This window comes from Sinohyriopsis cumingii, chromosome 5 (assembly GCF_028554795.1).
Source record: "Sinohyriopsis cumingii isolate HCF-2022 chromosome 5, ASM2855479v2, whole genome shotgun sequence".
NCBI lineage: Eukaryota > Metazoa > Mollusca > Bivalvia > Unionida > Unionidae > Sinohyriopsis > Sinohyriopsis cumingii.
The window spans coordinates 41,139,018-41,156,962 of NC_142965.1; the positions used below are offsets into that span (position 1 = coordinate 41,139,018).

General features: G+C 34.9%; 1 long non-coding RNA gene across 2 annotated transcripts in view; it reads right to left on the reverse strand.

The window, feature by feature from the left end:
* Nucleotides 1–998: 998 nt before the first annotated feature.
* The window catches only part of LOC149799010 (uncharacterized), a 67,954-nt gene continuing 51,007 nt past the window's right edge, over nucleotides 999–17,945 (reverse strand). The window contains exons 3-6 of one of the 2 annotated variants that reach the window (XR_016421059.1): nucleotides 14,723–15,007; nucleotides 13,147–13,233; nucleotides 2,567–7,721; nucleotides 999–1,950 (exon numbers count right to left, since the gene is read on the reverse strand). This is a non-coding gene — a long non-coding RNA (uncharacterized LOC149799010). The remainder of the gene's footprint in view (nucleotides 1,951–2,566; nucleotides 7,722–13,146; nucleotides 13,234–14,722; nucleotides 15,008–17,945) is intronic. The other variant, XR_016421057.1, reaches the window with a different exon arrangement.

Here is a 17,945-nt window from a genome sequence, read left to right on the forward strand (position 1 = left end):
ATGTTTTATACTAGGTCGCTGATTGGGGCATTATATTTGTACATAAAAACTGGCCCTTGCCCCCTTGACTAGGTTGTATCTTCACCGCCTCACAAGCCATTGTATATAGAGGTACTGTATAGGATTATTTCCCTTATTTCATACAAGTTTAACTAGATTGTGCCACGACTGTTAAGCCATTAAGAGTTACTGCATATTATTAATTAAGTTGACATGACTTAAAACTAAATTCCTACGATCTTAGTGTTTGGGCAAAAGACATTGGCAATACGTAAAGTTGAGGGATGAGATTCAAGCATACATATTTAGATAAGGTAGTTTTTAAAACGGCACTATTAACTACTAATAATTGCAATGCCAGTAGCCGGTAAAGGAAAGTAATAGTTCCATTGGTCAGAATGTTACCACCTGATCAGAATGAATTGCGTTTATTTCTGTATCAACTGTAAAGAGAACTACTTTTCTAAGAATACCCACTTCTGTAAATATAGTCATGTGTACATCATAAGATAAACACTGCCAGTGAAGGCAGGCAGGAAAATACCTGAATAAACTTAATCTGAAAGACTAAAGCAACCGACATTTCTCATCTTTTATAAATAAACTCATTCTTTTTTTTGTTGAAATATGCGAAAAATATGGATAAAATGTTTTAAGTGCGTTTGGTCAAGGTCACCAGTATACGGTATTATAGCTATCCAACGCTGAAACTGATATGTCAGAATTTGGAGATTTTTCACTAACTTTGCCTTATCAGATAGATTATATGCAGGAAGATATTGAAACGTTTGACCCATCCACATTTGACAAGCCTTTTGAAGTGTTAGAAGTATCACAAACTGAGTTATCATTTAGTTTGAATGAACCAACAACAGTCCAGTTCCCATTTGATCACAAGGATGACCACAAACCAAAACGCTTCAAATCACTTAGAGAGGAAGATCTTTTAAACATATCTGAACAGGGGTACTCAAAATCTACCAAGAAAAACACTAAAATACGTTCGCAGGTAGATTTATTCATTCATTCAATAATCATAATAAATTAACAATAATAATAACAATGACCAGTATACTGGACTGTTGATCAATGTAAGCTTAAGTAATATTGCTTGATACTTAATTTGCTCTTATTTATTTTTTTCTTAAATCATATATTATGAAAAGGTAATATGTTATTTATTTTTATCAAAAAGAAAACAAAATAATTTTAAATCATTCATGCCATTTTTTAAAATAAAAATGAGACTTAACTTGCTCTGCAGTAAATAAAGTGTAGTTTATCTTTGAATTAATACTTGTGACAGCCTAAAAATGTAAGAAATCTAGTATATACTAGTAAATACAAATTATGGAAAGGAGACATGCATGAATGATTCTTTCCAAAGATCTAGATATTTCAAATGTTAAGAATTTGATACTACCAAGCTGAAAAACATGAATTTCAGAAGAAAACGTGGACTGCATTATCCAAACATTCCATCAGTTATACGCCCAGTACCCCATGTAGAAGGACTGTACCAGAATCATTCTCAGTCAGAGAAGGAAGATGATGAAACTTCTATTCCTGAAACATCAACGTCACATGACCCATATTTTCTCTCCTCCTCCTCCTCTGAACCACTCCTCATAACACAAGGTGAAGTGAACCACCTTGTCAGCGATTTGGAACTATCCATTGTAAGGAAGAGCTATTGAGATCCAGACTAGAGCAGTGGATTCCACTGGCCAGTGATGTTAGGGTTTCCACGTTCCTTGACCGTAAAAAAATTGTAGACCAGTGCAATGGATATAATATATATCAGTGTTCCCATCACAATATACGAAAAGGATTTGCAGACAACTTGTTAGACATTATACAACCAGAACCATGCATATTTCTGTAAAGGTCAACTGTCTTCATTCACGTGCCACGATGTCATATCGACCAGCTAAGCATCGTATGATTGAGCTGTAATTGCAGATAAAATTAGCCTGATACATGAATATGAATCTGTGGTAAAACGTACAGTGAAGAAACAATTGGTGGAAATTGGCATCCGAGCATTGTCTGCCTCGGATATGAAATTCTACAAGAATAAATTTCAAAACAACAGTGAGGCAAACAAATGATTATTTAAAAATATAAATCCACATTCTTTATTCAGTATTTTAACAAACCTGCTTATGAAACGGATTTTATGATTGTAGAACGTCACAATTTATGACGGTAATATCTATGATATAACGTTTCACGACCTTTAGACGTCATGACTCAAGTTACCACGTCGGCACATACGTAGATACATGCATAAATGCTTGCATGTATCTTTAATACATACATACATACATACATACATACATACATACATACATACATACATGCGAGTGAAAGATCGCAAACTGCAGCCAAATTATTTTTATCATAATTTTGATATAGTTTGCACATTCGAAAACATATTCTATTATTTTAACATCGGAAACGTGCTGTTTAAATGTATGGTCATAACAGAACGTTACTGGCAGGTTAAACTAGAATTGCGAACGACCCGTTTCTGACCTAAAGTAATGAATAGAAACTGCCTTACCTTTTCGATGAAAAAACTATAAACAACAGTGGATATTTATCATGCCACCGTTCTCCATAAGACGAAGATTTGTCTCATTAGAACTGATTAGCAGCTAAAATCAGCCAAAGCTTCCGTAGAATCACCCGTCTTCGAATGAAAGGTTCCATATACTGACTTAACATATCGTTTACATCAGCCTGTTCATCGTACTTGGTAAAATATGACCGATAACTCCACAAACAAACCTTTGAACGTCAAGTCCACTTTTGGAGGGCGGTATTACCTGTACAGAACAAACCGTAGAGATGAGGTTGTATTGTGCCGATCGCGTATCGGACACACATACCTGACTGTGGCATATATCCTAAAGAGTGAACCTTGATCGAAACATATACCCTGTGTTAGGACTCTAGATCTTATACTAATTAAAAGACAGAAATGCTACCAACAATTTAAGTGCAATCAACAAGCGATTTATTTTTCTAAGTTACAAAGTGAAATTTTAAGAGACACTTACAGTACTGAGAATTCAAACAGTCTTTAATATCATGATGTGCCTCAGTGATTAAATCCCTAACGTCATTTAATGGGTTCACAATAATTCAAAACTGTGGTAAACCAAAATAAATTAGCACTTAGTAATTTCAATGAATATTTTAAATATATAATTCCTCTAAAATTATATCTGAACACAGCAATAAATCTGATCAATGGATTTCACTGAATGATCTTAAAACAGGAATGAATATTTTGTTTATCAAGTCCCTATTTATGAAGATTTTCACTTGACCTATAACGTAATAAAATGTTAAGACATTCCAATGTAGAAACCGAGTCTGAGTTGAACACTTGCTAAGTAAACATGGTGTTTACAACTTGCAGTCATAGACAAAAGTTAGCTAAGTAAATATGTTATTTCCAAATGATTATTTTAAAGTATAATCTACAATCATGGACTGAAGTTAAGAATGCTATACAGATATACATAACACCTACATTTAGCCACTGTCAGTGGAATATATTCCTGTTTTGTGTGTCGATTTCCACTGTATGAGACATAAGTATATGGAACAAAACTGCTTGACGAAAATGTGTGAGAAGTTGACACACAACAACTTCTTGGACTTTAAAGGGAATGCGGTCTATACAACCTTTTATAATCGAGTTTTAAGGATAATATATTTGGTACCTTTATCTATTAATTTACAGGATTTGTACGTTTTATATTTGATCTTGTTGTAACGAATCATATATTTATTTGGAAAGCTTTATCTTCCTAAACTTTTGTGGAAGTGAATTTTAAACTTGGAAAAGTATCCTTTTGCTGGCGCTACATCGCCAATTTTGTGCTAAGATGCCTCTAAATATCGCACATGTTTACTTTTTTACAAATCTTATTTTACTTCAATGGACTTAGATTTGAGTTATTGGCCTTAAGATAAAATGATATGACACTAGCTTATATTTTTGGCTTCCCTTGCTTGATTAAAAGGAGAGTTTTGCTGTTGCCCCGAATCAATAGTGTATATGTATTATTAAAATAACGAAATCTAATAATAATAATAATGTGGATTTAGTACAGTGCCTAATCTTTAGAAGCTCTAAGCGATTTATAATATTAGATAACACATACAAACATGTACAGAGAAACAATTACAGAAGCAGGCACCATGAAATTGCAAAACAAAACGATGCTGACAATAATTAAGGAATTAACAATCATTAAGTCTTTAAGTCCGTACTTGTGGTCAAAATAGGTGAGCTAAGAAGATTCTTGATGGAGATCACATTGTTCTTGTGTCTACGATCAATAGGTAATTCATTGTACGTAGTTGAGTTATTAAAACAACAGGGGAAAGGGAAGGAAAACTAACATGGGACTTAAATAGTCCCCAGGGTGGATAGTACTCCCCTAGATTCGAAGTAAGGAAGGATAGAAACCAGGCCCAATGCCAGCCCAGGCATAGGGAACGGAGTACAACCAACCAAATGGGATAATTTAAACTCTATCATATGATGAACAAAACTTAGACTAACCCTGACTAAATTTTTATCTTTATTCTTCTTGGAGACAAACAAACTTATAACACCTTATGGGTGGACAGGGAAACACAAAGCACAAAACATCATTAGAAAACCAGGGTGTCACTTCAGAGTCTTAACCAATTAAAGGTGTTAGGATGAGACTAAGAGGTGTCAACACAGTGGTTGAGTTCTGGAACGCAAAAGAACGTTGCCCGTTATGACTTCATTTTAACAGTGGGAACAATGAGAATACGAGTGTTGGAATAGGATCTAAAGTATATACATAGGGTGTATCACATGAGTGAAGTCCGATAGGTTCATTGGACTGCATTGATTCTGGACCGAACGGGTTGCCAGTGAAGGTTACACAGCGGTTTGGGGGTGGGGATTTCCCAGTTCTTCGTACACAAACTGCTTGTGCACTTTTAAGGTGCAAAACAATCTTAAGTTGTAATTACTTTATTTGTTTCGATCTTTAGAAAACTGGATCGAAATCAAAACTGAACGTATCTTTTAAACCTTTTACACAACAATTAAAGACGAAATAGCACGTTTTAAGAATGCGTTAAACGTACACGTATATTCTATTTTCATACATTATGGAATCAGAGGAAAAGAGGAAACATAGATAAAACCATTCTGAACAACAGTGCTTGTTTCTAGACTAACATTAACTGTCCAAAATTAGATGCAGCCAGGCAATTTAGAAAATAGAAACAGACGAAGTTGCAGCAGGGTTTGTTTTAACATCACCATATTTCCAAAATCAAGCTCAAACAATATCTTTTCTAACGGATCTAACGTCATAATATAGGTAACAGAAGGGAGAGAAATTGACAATTTAATTACAATCAGTGAGTTATTTATTTCTTTGCAATACAAAGTAAAAATTCAAAAGACACTTATAGCATTGTAATTTTAATCACAAATAATCATAAATGTCATATTACAAGTCAAAGGTATACAATGGTCTGAATGAATAACAACAGTCTTGAATGTCCTGATGTACAATACTGATGCAGTCCAGAATGTCGTCGAATTAGTTCTCAATAATTACCAAATGATACTCTAACCCAGAGTCAATAAGCATTTTTTAATTCCAATGAATAAGTAAAAACAAAATTGTCCTCCCGATATCTGGACAGACACACTTATAAACTCATATCTGATGAAATTCAAAAAGACTGGCCTAAAACAGGAATAACTTATATGTTCATCAAATCTCACATTTTAAGCATTTTATCTTGTCCTAGACGTAAATCATTTCAATCTAATCATAAATAAGACAGAGCCTCAAATGCAGTGTAAGCCCTCTGTTCACTTTATCTACAGTACAACTTACAATCATTGGCAAAAGTTAATCACACAACATAGATTCTTTATTTTCTCTGAATATTATCGTCGTTTAGCGAACTTAGTTATTGAATTTGCCCGAGCTATAGTAAGATGTTGCGTAATCAAACATTTTCCACACACTGATATTCACTGTCAGCATTTTTTATATTTCATGTTTTCCTTCGAAACCACTCCATGAAATAAAACCACTCAATCAGTATCATAGCAGCGAGTTGATAAGTATGCCACTTTGATATTGACAACTTCAGACGTGCGTATTTTTCAATATTTTAATCGTGTTTGTATATTTAGGTGTCTGTTTTATTAAGATCATTCCCTGTGTGAAAGAGAAGCGAATAAAAGATATTTAAAATTATTCAGTGATCGTCGTAAATACATGCATTATTTGAATTTCTGTATCTATATGCGTATACATATTTAACGTTTTTTTTATGTGAATCTTCCTATTTTGCTCTCTCTATTTCTATCCCTCCTCTCTCTGTGGAAGATTTGAAACCATCGTCAAGTTTAATTAAGCATGATCGGTTGTAGGACTTATATTGATAATACATAATTATTACCTTGGCAGATTGATATAATAGTTTTGTTTGAAATATACGCATCATGAAGACAGACACTATCTTCAGCAAATAACATTTTTATTTCAGTCATAATTTATTATATTATTTACTTTCGACTGCTAATTGGAAATATTTATATAATGTTAGTATTTGTAAAATTGTCCATGCATGACAATTTTGAGTGGGGCCCTGAATGGCCGATGGGTCTAAAGCGCTCGCCTTTATTGATCACCTCTGTCTCACCTATCTCAAATTAGGTTTGAGTCTCAAGCTAGTCTCAAGCTAGTCCACTGTGTGTATGTGAGAAATCATGCCTGTAGTTTCCCATGGGTTGGTGGCTCTTACTTGGGTTTTCCCGGGTTCTTCCTCAACCAGTTATACTGCCCGCTATGTATAGCCTATCATGCGCTGAAAATAGCGTTAAACCAGCAACAATAACAGTCTCGCTTTGTCAATATCCCTACTTAAATCGAATGTTAAGTCTTTACTTTCGAATTCAAATTAGTTTTAGGTTAATCAACTTAAGGTTATTTCAAGGTCGTATCATTTGTCATTAAACGTATTTGTTCCTTCATTATTAGATAGTACTTGCAATCTTTGAAAGGTGTTAATTTAATGTCATTATGACTCGCTTGATTCACTTTCCTAATAAAGTGTTTCTTCTACATCTTTGAATCTAGTGTGATCCACCTTTTCTAAGATTCACGTTTCATAATATTCTAAGTTATGAAGGCAGTATTATTAGAACTGTGGCTTACTAGATGGAATTAACCTTACTTTCTAACGCTTAAACCAAAATGAAATACAATTGTATGTTCAGTATAATCTAACTTCTAGAAATGAATCAGAGGGTGTCAACGATATCATTTCCGGGTTAGAAACTTTGACTATTATTCTTTCTCCCTTTTTAAAGTAGGCGATATCGCCTATGAAACTACTGCGGTCTGCATATCCGTGATGGATCTTGCATCTGGTTTTTCCAGCCTCGACTAGTTTCAGGTCTTCTCGTAACGGATATTCAGCCGACTGTCGGAATATTATGTGAAAATATGCAAAACGGTCATTCGCGAATACTGTGTTTGTTTCACGGAAAGTAACGCGACTACTGAACCAGTAATACCCCGGTGTGGTGATTTCAAGTTGCCCATCGCTGAATGTTACACCGGGAGTTTGGTAAGAGCCCTTGTCAGTGTTAACCCATTGAAGAACATGCCTCTTCTCATTATCGATATCTGAAGTTGTAATTAAAATAATAATGACAAGCTCTGACTGAGACAGCGGATGGAACCTTACTTCAACTGTAGTAAAAATCATTTAAACATTACACAATTTATTAGATGTTCTTGTATCTTATTTCGATCATCTTTACTCGTAAGAAAGAACCAAAATATCTGTGATCTTCTAATTAAGCGTAATCACATTTTACTAGAAATACAAATATAAATTACTATACATGACAAAAAGACACATGAACCTAATTTTCTGAACCTATTTAATGCACATAATGTAGTTATCTATTACATAAAAATCATAACACTTTAAATACTACCAATTATTCTTTTTTGCAATACGAAGTATAACTCAAAACGTATAATATTATATCCATGCATTACACTTACTTTTTGCCACATATAATGTTTGTATTTGAATCAATCGATGCGTCTCCTCAGTTGTGAAATAGGAGATTTAGTACAGAATATCCGGTCAACATTTTATTGTTTGTTGCCAAAGAGTAATTATTCATGTTTTCTTTCTCCTCAATTTAAGCAGGTATCCTAGAGAATACGCATACGTTTCTTGAGAAAATATTAATGCAATATTCTTAAAAGATTTATGCTTTGTTACTAGTTTTAGCAAATACATCTTGCTTACTGATATGATTCAAGAAGGTAGTAACATCCTCAAGTGAAAATAAATTAACTTCGTAGAAATTTCAAAGATCTCTGTACTTCAACGTTATTATTTCTGCATAATATTGTGCACCATATAATGATATAGAAAGAGGGACATACAGAGAGAGATATACCGAAAGATGCTAGTAGAACGCAACGAACTATATGTACTTAAAGCCCCAATGTAGCCGTTACGTGCAAAAAGTCATATATGCCAACTCACCAGAATACTACTGAATGTTGAAATATATTAGTCCTAAACATGTTAGGGTGCATTTAAAAGTATATAATATCGACGATTCGTCCTATTATAAGCATTGTAATTTTGCCCTCGAACAGAATAACGCGGCAATTTTGCACATTGGTCAACAGATTTATGATAAAAATCTGTAACACAAGACTTGATAATGTCACTATTGTAAACAGAATAAGTCAAAACCATTAAATGCTGATTATCTAAGATTACTTCTGGGCTGGTCCAATGGAAACATTGCAGCTGAAATTTCAATGTCGTATGTCTAGAAATCAAATTTCACATGTTGAATCACTGTTTTCCTTACAATTCCGTTGTCTAGGTCGAAAGTTTAGATTTTATCTGTTGAATTGTACAGCGGTGGTTGGAAGTTTTATTACTTATGTCGAGTATTTAGATTTCATCTGATAAATCACACAGCGTCGATTGAAACTGCGATGTCCAATGTCAAGTTTTTAGATTTTAGCTGTTGAAGTGTATAGAGTTGATTGAAATTGTAATGTTGCACGTCTTGAAACACATTCACTGTGTTAAAAATTATGTTTCGTCTGTCGAGTTTTAGATTGTATCTGCTGAACTGTATAGCGGTGGTTGGACGTTTTGGTTTGCTTTGTCAGATTTGCTATTTTTATCTAGTGAAATACTTGTTGGTCCTAATAGTTACATTACACGATGAGAATGTTTATTATAACAATTGAAATAGTGTTAAGCTGTATCATTTGTGCATTCAATTATGAGGCCCCATTAAATTTTATGAATTTACAGCTGAAACTTATCATTCATGGTTAGAGAATTATAACAAGCTTCTTCGCTAGAGGTCGCTCTCGCTATAATAACCAAGTCATTTTAAAATATGGAAAATTCCCGTTGATTGATTTTGATGAGCGACAATACAATGAAATATCTGCTTATATTATTTATCTTACTGCTGTTTATTGAAGAAACTGTAACTAGTGAGCTGAAGGACTTGCATTTTAAGTATATACAGTGAATGATATTTTTATGTTTTGCTTTATTATACCTAACCAAAAATATGGACATTATGACTTCACTCTTATATTTTATTTTTCTATGAAATTTTATATTAGGCAGGTGTATGCAACTTTAAATGTGTGCATAAAAGTGTCCCTTGGACTCATAGATAGTTCCCGAATGACGTTATCAGCGGCCATATTTGCGGTTTGCTGGAATATTTACCGTTGAATTTATATGATGTTTGGAAGTAGAAATAAATTAATTGAATCACATAATACTGTTACAAAACATAAACACATAAATAGAATGCAAATCAGGCTTTCTGTTAGTATCTATCTAATCTGTTGACGCTTGTTAAAAATTGTCAGTGTTGGTGGTTGCATGTAGGAGAAACTGCCAGATTGCCCGTTGTCCAGCTATTCTGGGTTATAAACAGGGAATATCACCTACAGACATCTGATATTTAGCTAATTACCTTTAGATCAATGAGTTTACAGTGTATCAATATGTCTTGTTAGGGAGTGTCAATCAAAAGAATACAAAACAAGTTTAAAAGAAATTAATTATAGCTTTATTAACATAGATACATATCTGAATTCTATTCGAATAATAATCTTGAAACAAAAATTGCGTACGCTTCAGAAGTTCATTTGCAACACGTGCGTGTATCCTTTACCTAAAGAGACTCCTCACTTCATCCTCAACTGTGGTGGGTACTGCGGCACTAGATCTTGCAAACAACCGATCTAATCTGTTGATGCTTTACTCTGCTGCCCTTCTGCCCACACCTAACAAGCTAGCGGCTGAATCCAATCCATTCGTGTCGGCTGCTAGATCCGTTAGAATGTCACCAAAAGTAGGGTTCAAGCTTACCTGCCTTGTCATTTTATCGCGTAATTGCAAGAATTTTAATGTCATTAAAAATTAAGGCATGCAGCACGTTACTAGAGTTTGTCAAAACAATAGCAAGATCAATACTTGCAGTACTCATATTAACGCGCATCATAAAAGAGATGTCTCACTGGATAGTTTCGTATTTTGACACCTCCCTGACTTTTAAGGTAGAAGGCATGAACCTTATTATCACAAGCCTAGTATTTATAAATTCACACAGAAGCTAAATATGTAATGTGGTTGAGATTTACTTTGAGTTAGACTTGGAAATGGGTTGGCTTGTTGGTGACTGCCTGTCACAATTAGACTAGCATTGGAAATCAAATGCGTAACTTGGGCTGCAAATGAGCAGCCGACTTGGCTTACGTATTTACATGTGTCTGGTACAGTGGTAAATATCTAAAAATCCAGATGGTTTGGTGATGAAAAGTATGCTAATTTGTTATAGTACCAGTAAATATCATTCATGCATAACGCACATACTGATTCTTTTAGCTGCCTTGTCACAGGAAAATATTCAAAATAGCTCTTTCCTGTCAAAAATAAATGTAAAAAGAGGGGTTGGTGGCAGTGCTGGTTCAGTATAAAAGCCACCAGTTTCATTAGGAATTAACCTGATTGCCGCTGTCAAAATCTCACATGTATGTTTTCTACAAAAATCATTAGTTTGTTTTCATCTGTATCTTCAGTGTAAAATGATTCTTATTTTTCTACAATAGGTCATTGTCGGATGAAAATACATCAGATAAACTGTCCAGTGAGACCAAACGAGCCACATCGACAAGCAGCCTCCTTGTTTAAAACTAGTACTCGCCGTTTAAAAGAGCGACCTCTAGCGAGGAAATTCATAATAATTCTCAACCCGTGGATGGTAATTTTCAAACTGTAAATGCATACAAGGCAATGGCGCCTCACAACTGAATATACGAATGATACATCTTACTACTCTATATTATTTTGAATTGTTAAACTGGGAATTTTCATCGTGAAACGTAAGTTTTAACAAACATAACATTTCACTATAAAAATAGAAATTCTGACAAGCACAATGAAAGGTCCAATCCCCTCTGTGTAATTCAACAGACACAGTCTAAATACTATACATATGAAATTGAACTTCAAACACAAAGAGTTTCATTCAACACTTGAATTAAGAGTTCTCGACATATGACATTGAAATTTCAACTACCGCCGTCTAATTCAAACGACACAATCTACAACCTCGACCGTGTAAATGGAACTTTCAACCATGACTGTGTAATTCAACAGATACGATCTTAAATCTCGATCTAGAAAATACGGTGGATCTTTAAGGACAAGCAATTTGATTCAACATGTGAAATCGGAATTCTCGAGATATGACGTTAACATTTCAACAACAGATGTGTAATTTAAAAGATACAATCTAAAAACTCGACATTGGATATCGCAGTTTCAACAAATGAAATCTCAATACTCGACATATACAATGGAACTTTCAGCACAAACAGCGTGATTCAACACGCGAATTAAGAATTCTCGACACAGGATACTGAAATTTCAACCGTTGCTGTGTTATTCTAACAACCCAATCAAAAAACATCAACATGGAAAATGAAATAGAACTTTAAGGACAAGTAATTTGATTGAACACGTGAAATTGGAATTCTCGACATATAAATTTAAAACTTAACTGCAACGTTCTCATTGGACCAGCTTTTGTCCGCGATGGCGCCTCATACTTAATGGCTCTTTCACGTGTGCTGTGGAACCGGAATTACGTCATGATCGTCAAATGGACGCCATCACATTCACTGTTGGCTTTTTAAACAATCTTCAATATCACTAAAAAGCGTTTTCCGAACTGTGTATACCTTTACTTTATGACACTAAATGCAATTTGAATAGCAAGAAATATAGGTAAGATGGCGCATTGATAATTCGCTTTGCGTTGTATTAATATTATTTCAGTTTTACAACTATTAAAATTTTTGCTTTGGGAATTGATCTTGCATTTGTGTGTCTGTTCTTTTTATTGTTGATTCTGATGTTGCGGTGGGGGGGGGGGGGGTGGGGTGTGCAAATAAAGTTTTCTGTTTTATAAAAATGATTTACAGGGAAAAAATATCCGCATTTTTAAATCAGATGCCTTTATTCTCCCAGCACGTTTGAAACCAAGGTTCACCTCGCAACCAAAAGCGTGACGTTCTAATGCTACCATCCGGTCAGTCTCGAGTGCCTACTATTAGGATAGTCGTTTTACTCAGAATACATTAGTACTATATTTGCTATGTGTATTTTTGTTCCAAACGGTATTAAAGAAATATAGAAAAATATGAGTTTTGGCTCTAATGATAGGACACTTCCAGAATGAATTGATAGGATAGATGAGCAGACATTTATTGTGTATCCGCTTAAAGGGTCTTGCAATGAAAAGAGTGTCTTCAACATATGTAGTGAAATTTTGGGTAGAATAAGATGTATGTATTTATGCATCTTATTTTCTTTGAATTACGTATATTTATAGACTGCAGGTAATAAATAGTGTCCGATGACGTGGAGGGGGAAAAATTAATTATTACTTCGTCTGATACATTTGAAACAAATGTATTCCCACTTTGATTTGAAATTCTTATGATTGTTCCTGTAGGAAGACAAATATACCTGTGTTGCTATGGTCTACGCCTACGACTTTACCGGCAGGTGTCTTTCCACTTTTTTAATGTGGACATTTGGGAATAGTGATTCTCTCTGAAATTTAACGAAATGACTCAAATATATTTCCTTACGGTCGCGAAAGAGAATTATACAACAACAAAAAAAGATATCAAAGAAAATATTGCAAAAATTATTATTGCAGAATAATACTTTTAAAATTGATTGAGTTCGATTACGGAAGATAAAACTTTAGAAATTTGTTGTAGTAATAATAGTAACAATAATATTGATTGATAAATAATAATAATAACAATAATAATAATAATAATTATTATTATTATTATTATTATTATTATTATTATAAAGAATGACTCTGATCCTGATATATGGCTCAATAATTGAAACGTTTGAAATGCAAGTGTCTGACACTTGAAAAAAATACGATTCTTACCTTTAGCCATATAAATTCTATGTTTTCGTTCCAAAAACTGCAAATTACAAAGCATTGTCATTTTTTACACCAGAGAGAGAGAGAGAGAGAGAGAGAGAGAGAGAAAGGGAGGGGGGTATATCGAGTCCAAGAATCAAATAAGTTTCCAAAAAATCCAATTCGACTAATACTAATGGTGCTATGATACATTTAACTATTGAACTGCATATTTATTTGACAAATTCTATCATGGAACTTGAGTCAGTCTAGTAGTAAATGAAACTGTTAAAGTATGATATAAGATAGGATAAACAAGGTTTTGTATATGACATGAAAGCTTGCAGGGGAAGTAAATCTTGCGGCCATGGTTTATTCATAGTAAACACATTTTAGAGCCGTGGATATGTGCTATTTTTTCTCGTATCTGCTAATTGTTATCACTGTTATATCTCCTTGTTTCTCTCTTGAGGAAAAAAAAGTAACGGTCTCTGTTTTGTTTGATTTTGTCTGTTTGACTCACTTCACTTCATTATAGTTTACCCATCTGTAATCATTATTGTATTTTCTCCAGGGAGTTAAAGCATTAGGATTATTGTTTAACATTTAAAATACAGACTCAGCCGTCACTGTATGGAAAATATAGAAATTATGAGGGTGAGTATCCGATTAATTGCGAGTCATATCGCAATGAACTTTACTTTCTTAAAATTGTATTTTCATTAGTTCAGCAAGAATTTTAATATAACGTCTTATGTTTCATAATAGCCCGAAAACTGAATTTCTTCAACTGAATATTAAAACAAAATGAAACTGTTTTATGCAGAACTTGTCATCTTTTGGGGATTTTTTTTTTTTGCATTATTGCGAGACTGAGATAGAGCTTAGCAGTTGTATCATACCTATCCGATAATTAAAATGTAACATACATAATTTTGAAAGATTTCAAATAAATCTCTCTATCTATCTACCTACCTACTTACCAAACTACTTACTTACCTTCCTATCTACCTATCTATCTAGTCCATCTTATCTCTCTAATCAATCTATCGCCGTCTCATCTATATAAAAATCAATATTTCATTGGAGAGAGAGAGAGAGAGAGAGAGAGAGAGAGAGAGAGAGAGAGAGATGGGTGATGAAACTATCCAGTACCCGATGCACTAGATGCTTCAGTTTTGATGTGTCCGTCGTGCAACATTTGGTGCCATTATCTTTTCTTTCAAAGTCTTTCAGAAGGTTATCATCATCAAGTGGATGAACAGATATTTCCTCACATTGTAGGCAAATGCAATGCGATTCATTTACAGCTAATGTTAATGCTCTTTCCGGGCTCTTCCAGTAGTACACAGTTACCATGATGGCGATCGTTAAGATGAAGCTGATGACAAGGACGATATAAAATAACTTCTTACAGGTTTGCCTATCTTCTCGGTTATTCTGAAAGGTTGAACATAATGAGTATTTCTTTGCCTGATCCATCTCGATACGTATTAGACCGTGTCTTACAGGTAGCAGTAGTATTATCAGGTTTGTACGTCCTTTTGCCGTTTCTTTTGTCAATTAAAGTCCACCATTTATGACATGATGTTCAGTAATTTGTTATACCATGTTTTGGATGATGCTGTTGGGAATAGAGCATACTACAAACGAGAACTTTGTAAATTCGGTCAGTTGTTATGATCGTATTGCGATTGCTTCCTGCAGTAATACGTTATATTATGTAGGTGAAGTACAGAATAGCGTATATTGATAACGTGACCAATGAGCGTATGCCACAAGGTGGCGAGATGTTAGTCCGAGTTTCCTCTGACCCTTGCCACCCCATTTTTGATATTGGTACATTTATGTTGGGGTGTAGGGTCAGAGTCCATTGCCTATCGAAAAGTTGGAATTCGCCGACACCATTTGGTGTCAGCATGGGGTAGCCGCTTACTAGCCAGTCTAACAAACTTGAACGACCTTTCATCGATATACACCTGCATGAAATCGATAGGAATATGATTTATTTTCTCAGAAATTGCGAGCATATCATTCGTTTTATATTTAATCCGCTGACAGACGAGTCGAAAGTACATCGTTACTGATATTTGACCTGGATCTGGCTATTTGCATTCCTAGTTACGTGACTACACAGATCTTGCAACCTGCATGTCAATTACATCAGCGGTCATATAGTCACGATAATTCATCTCTAGCGTTGCTGGAGGAAAACAAATCGAACATATAAGTGAAAGTAACTTAAATTTTATAGAAAAATGAAAGAAAAAACCCCCAAAACTTCTCTAAATATTTATTGTGAAAACAACGACCGAAAATTTGTAAATGTTGCTGCAATTTAGAAAACCAGATTCACTAAGAAGAGATCACCTCATTGTGGGAGTCACTTGATACCAATAAAAACATCGCTGAGACGTGCTCGGTACTTCTTGAAAATGGTTTTCTCCACCCTGCTGCGATACCGACAGGTTTCTGGTCCTTGTTCTCAGAATAAATATGTTGAGAATTAAGTGTGCATTATAATTTTTTTTTTTTTACAAACATTAGTTGACTTCTATATAATATGTCCAAAATTCTATGTACAATAACTTTGGAAATTTGTATCACGTGACTATTATACCTCTGATGTCATTGACATGTAGGTTACGAGATTTGTATAGTCATGTGACTCGGAATGCAAATAGCCAGATCCAGGTCCAATATCAGCAACGATGTACTGTACTTTCGTCTCGTCTGTCAGCGGATTATAGACATGACGAATGCTATGTTCGTGATTTTTGGGAAAATAAATCATAATCCTATCGATTTCATGCAGGTATATCTATCTGAAAGGTTGCTCAAGTTTGCTAGGCCGGCTAGTAAGCGGCTACACCATGCCGACACCAAATGGTGTCGGCGAATTCCAACTTTTCTATAGACAATGGACTCAGACCCTACACCCCGACATAGATGTACAAATATAAAAAATGGGGTGGCAAGGGTCAGAGGAAACTTGGACTAGTAAGATGTGTGATGTCCCCACTCCTTATGGTTTTTGGTTATCGTTATCTTGGAGGCTATCGAAAAGCGTTATTGCCCGGATCGAGTTAATTAATCACATAAAATACGTAATCAATGGATAGATTAACAGAGATCTGAGCAGGGATATATAACACTGGACAACAAATTTTTACAAAAGTCATGTTACTGAAATAAAATTAGTCAATTCTTATCAATTTTTATGTGCTGAACACGAATATGACAGTCAAATTGCAAAATTGGCTCTAGTTTTTTTGTAATCTGCAAGAAATTAATGTTTACATAACGAAATGCATTCCAATAGTAAAAGGTCAACTGTAATAGCCTACCTATAAAAAATCAAGTCATTGACTACATCTTAGACTTCTTCGCCTGTCTCTTGTACAGCTGTTCGGGAGCATCTCTGAGGAGTGTCCAGCAGTAGTCAGCCAGCATTGTAGTGGACCATTTTCCCTGGTATCTTTGTTCCATTGTTGCGATATCTTGATGAAAACGTTCGCCGTGTTCATCACTAACAATACCACAGTTGCTAGGAAAGAAATCCAAATGGGAATGAAGGAAGTGAATCTTTAGAGACATATTGCAGCCAAGTTTCTTATACTTCATCAACATGTCTTCTACTAGTTCCTTATAGTTTTCTGCCCTAACATTTCCGAGGAAGTTTGTAGAAACTAGGCGAAAAGCATTCCATGCTTGTTTCGCGTCACCTTCCAGCAAGTTGTTGAACCGGTCATCTTTGAAAAGCTCTCGAATCTGAGGACCCACAAAAACTCCCTCTTTAATCTTTGCTTCGCTGAGTCGAGGGAATTTTTCATGCAGGTATCGGAATGCTGGCAAAGTCCGGTCAATGGCTTTCACGAAGTTCTTCATCAAACCTAGTTTGATGTGAAGGGGTGGTAGCAAGATTTTCTGAGCCTCAACCAGAGCTGGGTGTTGGATATTCTTCTCTCCAATGGCTACATTCTGCCTGTGAGTCCATTCCTTCCTCATGTAGTGCATTTCCCTTGCTCGGCTATCCCACTCGCATAAGAAACACATGTATTTTGTATATCCTTGCTGCAGTCCCATTAAAAGGGCAACTACCTTCAAATCACCACAGAGGTGCCAGCTGTACTTGTTATACTCAATGGAATTCAGTAGCTGCCTTAAGTTATCGTATGTCTCTTTCATGTGGACAGCATACGCTACTGGAATAGATGGAAGAATGTTTCCATTGTGCAAAAGCACAGCCTTGAGACTCAGTTTCGAAGAGTCCACAAATAGTCTCCATTCTTGTGGGTCATGAGTGATTTTTAAAGCATTCATGAGGCCCTCAATATCGGAACAGAATATCAGATTACTTTCCTTTCTGAAGAAAGGC